We start from the raw sequence: 8,428 nt of genomic DNA on the forward strand, positions 1-8,428 counted from the left end.
CCTGATGCAGACTCACACCAGTACACACCAGTATCAGACTGTGATGTGGACTTGATGTTACATGTGGATCCAGTCATTGTTCCCCAGTTAGAACAGGATGACAGACGTCCTTCATCAGGGAACTTCCTCACTCTCCACTCAGTAGAGTTTCCCTCACAGGTCAGTGAGACAGACTCAGAGGTGAAGTGTTGGACTCTGTCAGGATTCACTGTGAGAGATGCTGCTGGATGAAAACCTGAAAAACAACAAGAATCTGTGCCATATCAAACACCATGAAAATGCTACAAGAACATTATTACCAAATACCCTGAGTGAGTAACCTGAAAAATGTATTTATAATTTTAGACTTTCTTGTTGTAATGAGAACAGAAAGGCCACAAAGAAACTGACCTGCAGACCAGACAAACTTTGGGTCACTGTAATGAGAGTGAAACTCTGGGTCTCCTCTTCCAGCTCTGCACACATATGCTGCTGTGTGTGTCTGTCCATGAATGATGTAGGAATCCTGTGCAGTCCCATCAGTGCTACCAGGCAGCAGCTCATAGCTGCAAGACCAAGAGTTCTTTGACAGACCAGGAACAGCTTTATACCAGTAGAACCTCCATCCTGCAGGTGGATGTTCAACCTCACAGCTCAGAGTTACTGAGGCTCCAGGATTCAGCCATGATGGAGACACAGTGAGGACAGGTCGGGGTTTAACTGTTGGAAAAACATGATTTATATTGAAAAATATCTGAAACTACAGTCAGGTTTATGAACATTACAACGCATTTGGTTGACAGTTTTTATAAAAGTGTGGCATTAACAATTCAGGAATGAAAATGCACACCGACACACACACAACCTTGTCCAGCCTTCATTGTCAGGACATTCATTAACATAAAAAAATAATGATCACAAAGCCTTCACTCTACCCAAGTAAAGTCTGAACCCCTCAAACAGCTACAGTAAAGAGTTTCATTGTTCCAACATTCATAAGCTTGATAGTATTTTAACATAAATATTTATTATCTCTAAGATAAATAAAATAAAATATGACGTACAATGTGATACAGTCAATGTGAAGGCTTCACTCCACTTTGTTGTGGATAAATTTTCTTTCCTGCCCCGACATCTGTATTCTCCACTGTCAGCAGAGGAAGCTCTGTTGATTCTGTATTCATTGGATGTTGAAGGAATGTTGGACCTCCCATGTGTCCATTCATACGTCCACTGACGTCCTTCAACTCCCTGAATGTCACATCTGAGGGTGATCGTCTCATCAATGAATATCTGAGGCCAGCTGTGCTGCAGAGTGACACTGGGAACTGTTCACATAGAAACATCCAGTCAGTCAGCAGAAAGTGTGATAACCTTAAATATTTCTTATCATATTGATCTTTTTAACAGCTGAACTCTGTAACAAAGTGCTGTGCTTTGGTGTCCCAGTATTTACTCTGATTACATTTTATGTTATCATTTTATTTATTCAATAAATTCCACTGATTGTTTTTCATTAGTCCAACAGCTCAACATTGTTAATATTCCTCTGTCCACTTCTGAAGAGAGACAGACAGGTTTACTCCACAAAAACCAACTTTAAGGGGAAGAAATGCAACAAAAGCTTCTGATTTAAAACATGGAGCTCAGTGGTGCTGAGGAAGAGGAAGTATTAACACAGTAACAAGCAACATTAATATAACTGAGGTGCAATTTGGATCAGTCCTGTCTAAAAATGAAGAAAGTAAAGTTCTGATTTTTCAGCATCATCAGAGCAGGAGGAGCTTCTGACATGTAATCGATGTTTTTTGTTTCTGTTGGTAACAAAATGTCTCTTTTCTTCATTACTGACAAACACATGAAACATTTGAAAAGTTCATGTTGTTTCATTTCAGAACTATTTATTAAACTCACCAGTTTCCTTAATGGTGACTTTACTGCTGATATATGTGAAGAACACAGGTTCTCCTCTTCCTCCAAAGCACTGATAGATTCCTCCTTCTGAAACACTGAAAGTGTCTGATTGACGATATATGGTTTGAACTTCAGAAGACTCTGAGGTACGTCTGTACCAGTAGTACTTCCACCCTGAAGAGACGTCCACAGAGCAGGTCAGTGTTACGCTGCCCCCTGCTGGTATGACTGTCTTGTCTGCTCTCAGTGAGGCCTGAGGTCTATCTGCAGTGAGGAAGAAAAAAATGAAACAGTCAATAAAAAACAGTAAAACATCCATCCATCCATCTTCAAACCGCTTATCCAGGGCCGGGTCGCGGGGGCAGCAGTCTAAGCAGGGACACCCAGACTTCCCTCTCACCAGACACTTCCTCCAGCTCTTCTGGGGGAATTCCGAGGCGTTCCTAGGCCACCCTCCCAGTGGGACATGCCCGGAACACCTCCCCAGGGAGGCGTCCAGGAGGCATCCGAACCAGATGCCCGAGCCACCTCAGCTGGCTCCTCTAGATGTGGAGGAGGAGCGGCTCTACTCTGAGCTCCTCTCGGGTGACTGAGCTCCTCACCCTATCTCTCGAAGGAAACTCATTTCGGCTGCCTGTATTCGCGATGGTGCTGATTCTCATCCCCGCCGCTTCACACTCAGCTGCAAAACGTCCCAGTGCACACTGGAGGTCCCGGCTCGATGAAGCCAACAGGACAACATCATCTGCAAAAAGCAGAGATGAAATCCTATGGTTCCCGAACCAGATCCCCTCCGGTCCCTCGCTGTGCGTAGAAATTCTGTCCATAAAAATTATGAACAGAACCGGTGACAAAGGGCAGCCCTGCCGGAGTCCAACATGCACCGGGAACAGGTCTGACTTACTGCCGGCAATGCGAACCAAACTCCTGCTCCGGCCATACAGGGACCTAACAGCCCTCAGCAGAGGGCCATGGACCCCATACTCCCAGAGCACCTCCCACAAGATGCCGCGAGGGACACGGTCAAACGCCTTCTCCAAATCCACAAAACACATGTGGACTGGTTGGGCAAACTCCCATGAACCCTCCAGCACCCTGCGGAGGGTATAGAGCTGGTCCAGTGTTCTGCGGCCAGGATGGAAACCACATTGCTCCTCCTGAATCCGAGGTTCGACTATAGGCCTAATTCTCCTCTCCAGTACCCTGGCATAGACTTTCCCAGGGAGGCTGAGGAGTGTGATCCCCCTGTAGTTGGAGCACACCCTCCGGTCCCCCTTTTTAAAAAGAGGGACCACCACCCCGGTCTGCCAGTCCAGCGGCACTGCCCCCGATTGCCACGCGATGTTGCAGAGGCGTGTCAGCCAAGACAGCCCCACAACATCCAGAGACTTAAGGTACCCAGGGCGAATCTCATCCACCCCCAGTGCCTTGCTGCCGGGGAGCTTTTTAACTACCTCGGCAACTTCAGCACAGGTGATGAACGAGTCCACCACTGAGTCATCAGCCTCCGCTTCCATAATGGAAGGCGTGTTGGTGGGATTGAGGAGACCCTCAAAGTACTCTTTCCACCGTCCAACCACCCCCTCAGTCGAGGTCAACAGCTCCCCACCTCCACTGAATACAGTGTTGGCAGAGTACTGCTTCCCCCTCCTGAGGCGCCGGACGGTTTGCCAGAATCTCTTTGAGGCTGACCGATAGTCCTCCTCCATGGCACAAGCACTGCTGTTCGGCGCATACGCCGAAACCACAGTGAGAGACCTCTCCCCAACCCGAAGGCGCAGGGAGGCGACCCTCTCACATACTGGGGAAAACTCCAACACATGGCAGCTAAGCTGTGGGGCTATGAGCAAGCCCACACCAGCCTGCCGCCTCTCACCATGGGCAACTCCAGAATAGAAGAGAGTCCAACCCCTCTCAAGGAGTTGGGTTCCAGAACCCGAGCTGTGCGTGGAGGCGAGCCCGACTATATCTAGTCGGTACCACTCGGCCTCCCGCACAAGCTCAGGCTCCTTCCCCCCCAGCGAGGTGACATTCCATGTCCCCAGAGCCAGTTTCTGTGTCCCGTGGTCAGGTCGCCTTTGACTGCCACCCAATCCACTCTGCACCGGCCCCTTACGGTTCCTCCCACCAGTGGTGGGCCCATGGGAGGTCGGCCCCACGTCGCTCCTTCGGGCTAAGCCTGGCCGGGCCCCGTGGGGTAAGGCCAGGCCACAAGGCGCTCGCATTCGAGCCCCAACCCCGGGCCTGGCTCCAGGGTGGGGCCCCGGCTGCGCCATACCGGGCGACGTCACGGTCCTTGTTTTTATTTCCTTCATAAGGGGTGTTCGGACCGCTCTTAGTCTGGCCCATCACTCAGGACGTGTTTGCCTTGGGAGACCCTGCTGGGGGCATTAAGCCCCCGACAACATAGCTCCTAGGATCATCTGGGCACTCAAACCCCTCCACCACGGTAAGGTGGCGGTCCATGGAAGGGGTAAAAAAACAGTAAATAGTAAATGGTTAGAGTATGAATTACTGCAGAAAAATCTTTGCACTTCATTCTTTTCAGACACTGTTGTGAAAACAGGAAGACATGCAACATAATACTTGGTGTGTATATCTATTATTTATCTTATTTTAATTCTACTGTATCTTTATTGGTATTTTTACTTTATACTCTATCTTTTTATACCATTTTTACTATTGTTGTATCTGTGCTGATAATGCAATTTCCCCATTGAGGGACAAATAAAGGTTCTCTTGATCTTTATCTTATTTGTCACAGTGACTACAACAATATTCTGATGTTCAACTTGAAGACTTCCAGTTCTAAACAGGCTGTGTGAAAGAACCAAAAATACTTTAAGGCAAGAACAAATACAAAGAAGACTGCTTGTCAGCACACACAATATGAGCAGAGAGAGATAATTTGAAATGTAAACCATTGTAAATGTCTGTACCTGGGACTGGTTCAGTATTCACTCCATGAGAATCACCGGTTGATTGTTTAGACTCATCAGCGTGCTTCGAGCTATGATCTATTGAGATTAACGTTTCGAAAAAGACAATAAACTAAAGTCAACAAACACTTCAGTTAAAATATGTTCTCCTTAATGATAAACACATCTGTCCCTGTAATCTAATCACATTCACTGTATCATTAGTGATCAAAATGATCATCAATCTAATACACAACATAATATAAAACACTGAGAAGTGGATAAACAAGAAATAAATACTTTGTGTAATATACAAATGAAGAGAAAAATAAAGACAAAGTATAATTTGTCACCTTCAGTGTGTCCGTAGAGGAGTGTGCTGAACACTGAAATAAAGATTAAAACCTCATCAGACATCATCAAACCAAAAGAAAGTGATCAATCACAACAGTAAAACACTATATATACACAATGTATATGTGTGGAGCCAAATCCAGCAGTACTTCAGTGTAAAACAGAGACATATCAGCAGCCGACATTCATAAAGACACCAGTCTGCTCAGAAACACTTCAGAAACAACAAGTCAGAAATGTACTTACAGAATAAGTCCAGCACACAGAGCAAAGTGTGCCCCATCCTCACATCCAGCACAACTGAACAAAGTGTTCTAACTATTCATAATTATAATGCTGAAGGCAGAAGTGACGTTTCTTTAAAATGTGAGCTCAAAATGTTTTACTAACGTCTACTTCTGAGTCTAGACTCTTCCTTCCCTTTTCCCCCCAACTTTAGACAGCAGCTCTGCCCACAGCAGTTTCACATGGTTTTATTTTCTGTCCTCTTCACACATATGAACATGTTTCTCTGCAAAGGTTTAGTCTGGTCCCTATGAATGTTATTGTACTAAGACTGTTGAAGTGAAGCAACATGTTGTTACATGAAGTTATTGGATTATTTTGTCCACATCTTATGTTTAGAGCAATACAACTTTGCAGTACAATAAATAAAAAGCATACTTTTACTGGAGTGTAGAATCTATACATGTCCTCACTCTGAGGTGCAATGTTTTTGTGGTTGTCACCTCAGACACAGGAAATGACTGACTGAAGTTTGTTTTACAACAACTAACAAATTGAGAAATATGTGTATGCGTAACATATACTTTGGAAAATACAACAAAATGTACTTTGATGCAAACAATGACTGAATTAACCCTCATGCACTGTTCGCAAACACTACCCTTATGTGTTGTTCGTTACAAAAACGTCCCCTAACTTTAACCGTTTTAAATATATATCAGATAAATATTTTGTTGATTTTTTTGCATAGACCTTTTAATTAACTTCAGTTCAATCATGAGAGACTCAGCGAACTGAATGAGAAAGATTTATTGAGAATACATTTAGAAATGTGCGTTGGCGTCCTAGACCCCGTCGTGGAGACCACGTCCGAAAGGAGGGAGAAACCGCAGGAGGGGAGACCGCTGAACAGAAAGCCCCCCCGGGGTCTAGACCTGGTGGTGGTGGAGAGCTGGAGGGCAAGAGATAGGAGGTCTGAACTGGCGTGGGCCTGGAGGTGCATGGGGTGGAGGAGGGTTGCCGAATTCGATCAGAAGGCAGCTGGAGAGGAGATGGAGACATTTAAATACCATGCTAAGCTGTGATTGGTCGGGAGAGGGACAGAAGGAGACAGCTGATTGGAGAGGGAGGTGCTAACTATTAAGCACCTGACTCAGAGAGCGGAAGAGAGGGGGAGCGGAGGAGTGAGGAGGAAAAGAGATTAGGAAGCAGATGGGGATGAAGGGAATGATGGGAAACAGAGTCTTCCTGATTGAACTTACGCTGAGAGCTACATTTCTGATCAACAGTAGTGAAAAATCATTTTCCAAAAATGGCCACGAACAACACATTAGGGTGAAAAAATGAAAATCCAGTGCTGTGCAAAAACTAATAATGCAATAAAGTCAATTTTTTTACTGATGTTTGACATGACCAAGACTGTAATAAAGGTCCTGTCCACATTCACCTTTTCTATTAAAAATGAGCCATTTTGTGTGTTTTTTTCCAATTTTCAGCACCACCCCTTATTAAATTGGTGATTAAAGGGTTAAAATCCTGGGGGAAAATGATTTTTTCACTACTGTTGATCAGAACTAAAGTTAATTAAAAGGTCTATGCAAAAAAATTTCAAATAAATATTTATCTGATATATTTTTAAAACCGTTAAAGTTAGGGGACGTTTTTGTCCTGAACAACATGAAAGGGGGTAAAATTTGCCCACAGTGTACTGTTGACCTATGAAAAATTTTTAAATCATATTAACAAAATTTCTGTAAAATTAAGCTTGAGCAAAAATTATTCAATTTGCTCACATATTGACAAAGTTATGGCCAAAATAAACAGAAAAATTACTCTCAGAGGACAAAAATGTCCTGAACAGTGCATTAGGGTTAAATGGAAAACTCACCACTTGTTCATGCAGTCAGTGCTGTGTTGTTATTTGTCACCAGTAGAAGATATTACAGGTTTGCTGTATTCTGACTGCAGATATTCTGCACTGCACAGATGGATGGTGAAGGAATGCAGCACCTACACATAGCTAACCAGAGGAGAAGATCATTGCAGGTACCTTACCAACAACAGTCCAACTTCACATTGTTGAAATGAGGACATTTGTTACGTGGTTGTGTTAGACAGTATAGAGGCCTTGTACACTGGAACATGAACCAAGCCAACTGTCCACTTCCTCTTCACACATGAGGGAGGTGTGTTAGCAATAATTAGATGCAACCACATTGAGACCAGAACAAGTGTGTTTATCAGTAGTGTCAGGCGCTGAACAAGATGTGACATCTGTTTTTTTCAATGTTATGATAATAAATTCGGAGAATCATGAATAATTATTTCTAGCACAGCTACGGTCTGCTGTCAGGGCTGCAGCATGTTGTATTCTAACTAATCTTCTTCCTCTTTTTCAGTATTTTACACAAAAGAATAAATGATGTGCTCGGTCTTTAGTGCAGAGGTGGCACAGATAAACCTGTGACAGAATTAAAACATGGCCCAAGGTCATAAAACCTTCCTCCCTCTTATTAAAATGTAGGATACAGTAGAGAAAAGGAGAACATCATCTTCCTGCTGGACAGTGGGGCAGAGAGGCACAGACACAGAATCACACATTTTGCATCTTACAAAAAAAGGCCATCACCTCGATGCAGACCTCTCTGATGTGGCTTTTTTGGTAACCATTTTCTCTACTTCCTGGTCCATGTGAGTAAGGCAGGATCCTCTAGCATGCAGCATCTGAACATATACATACATATAACCCAGATAAAATTGTCTTTTCTTTCATTTTTACATGTCTATATGAGCACAGTTAGGACCACAATGTCCATTCAAGTTGGCCGATTACCCACAGACAATCACATACATGTGAAACCAAAATAAAAACAAACTTGACTGCATTTTTAGTAACCATTCCCACATTTACTGCTTCTTCCATTTCTGATTGTGATAGCAGTGGCTCTTATTTAATAATAGGAAAGCTGTTTGGGAATTCCATTAGTAAAAAATCAAAGGCTACAGACAGTAAAACAATGAATTACATTTGATAGAGA

The sequence above is a fragment of the Parambassis ranga genome, chromosome 5, assembly GCF_900634625.1.
Source record: "Parambassis ranga chromosome 5, fParRan2.1, whole genome shotgun sequence".
Taxonomy (NCBI): domain Eukaryota; kingdom Metazoa; phylum Chordata; class Actinopteri; family Ambassidae; genus Parambassis; species Parambassis ranga.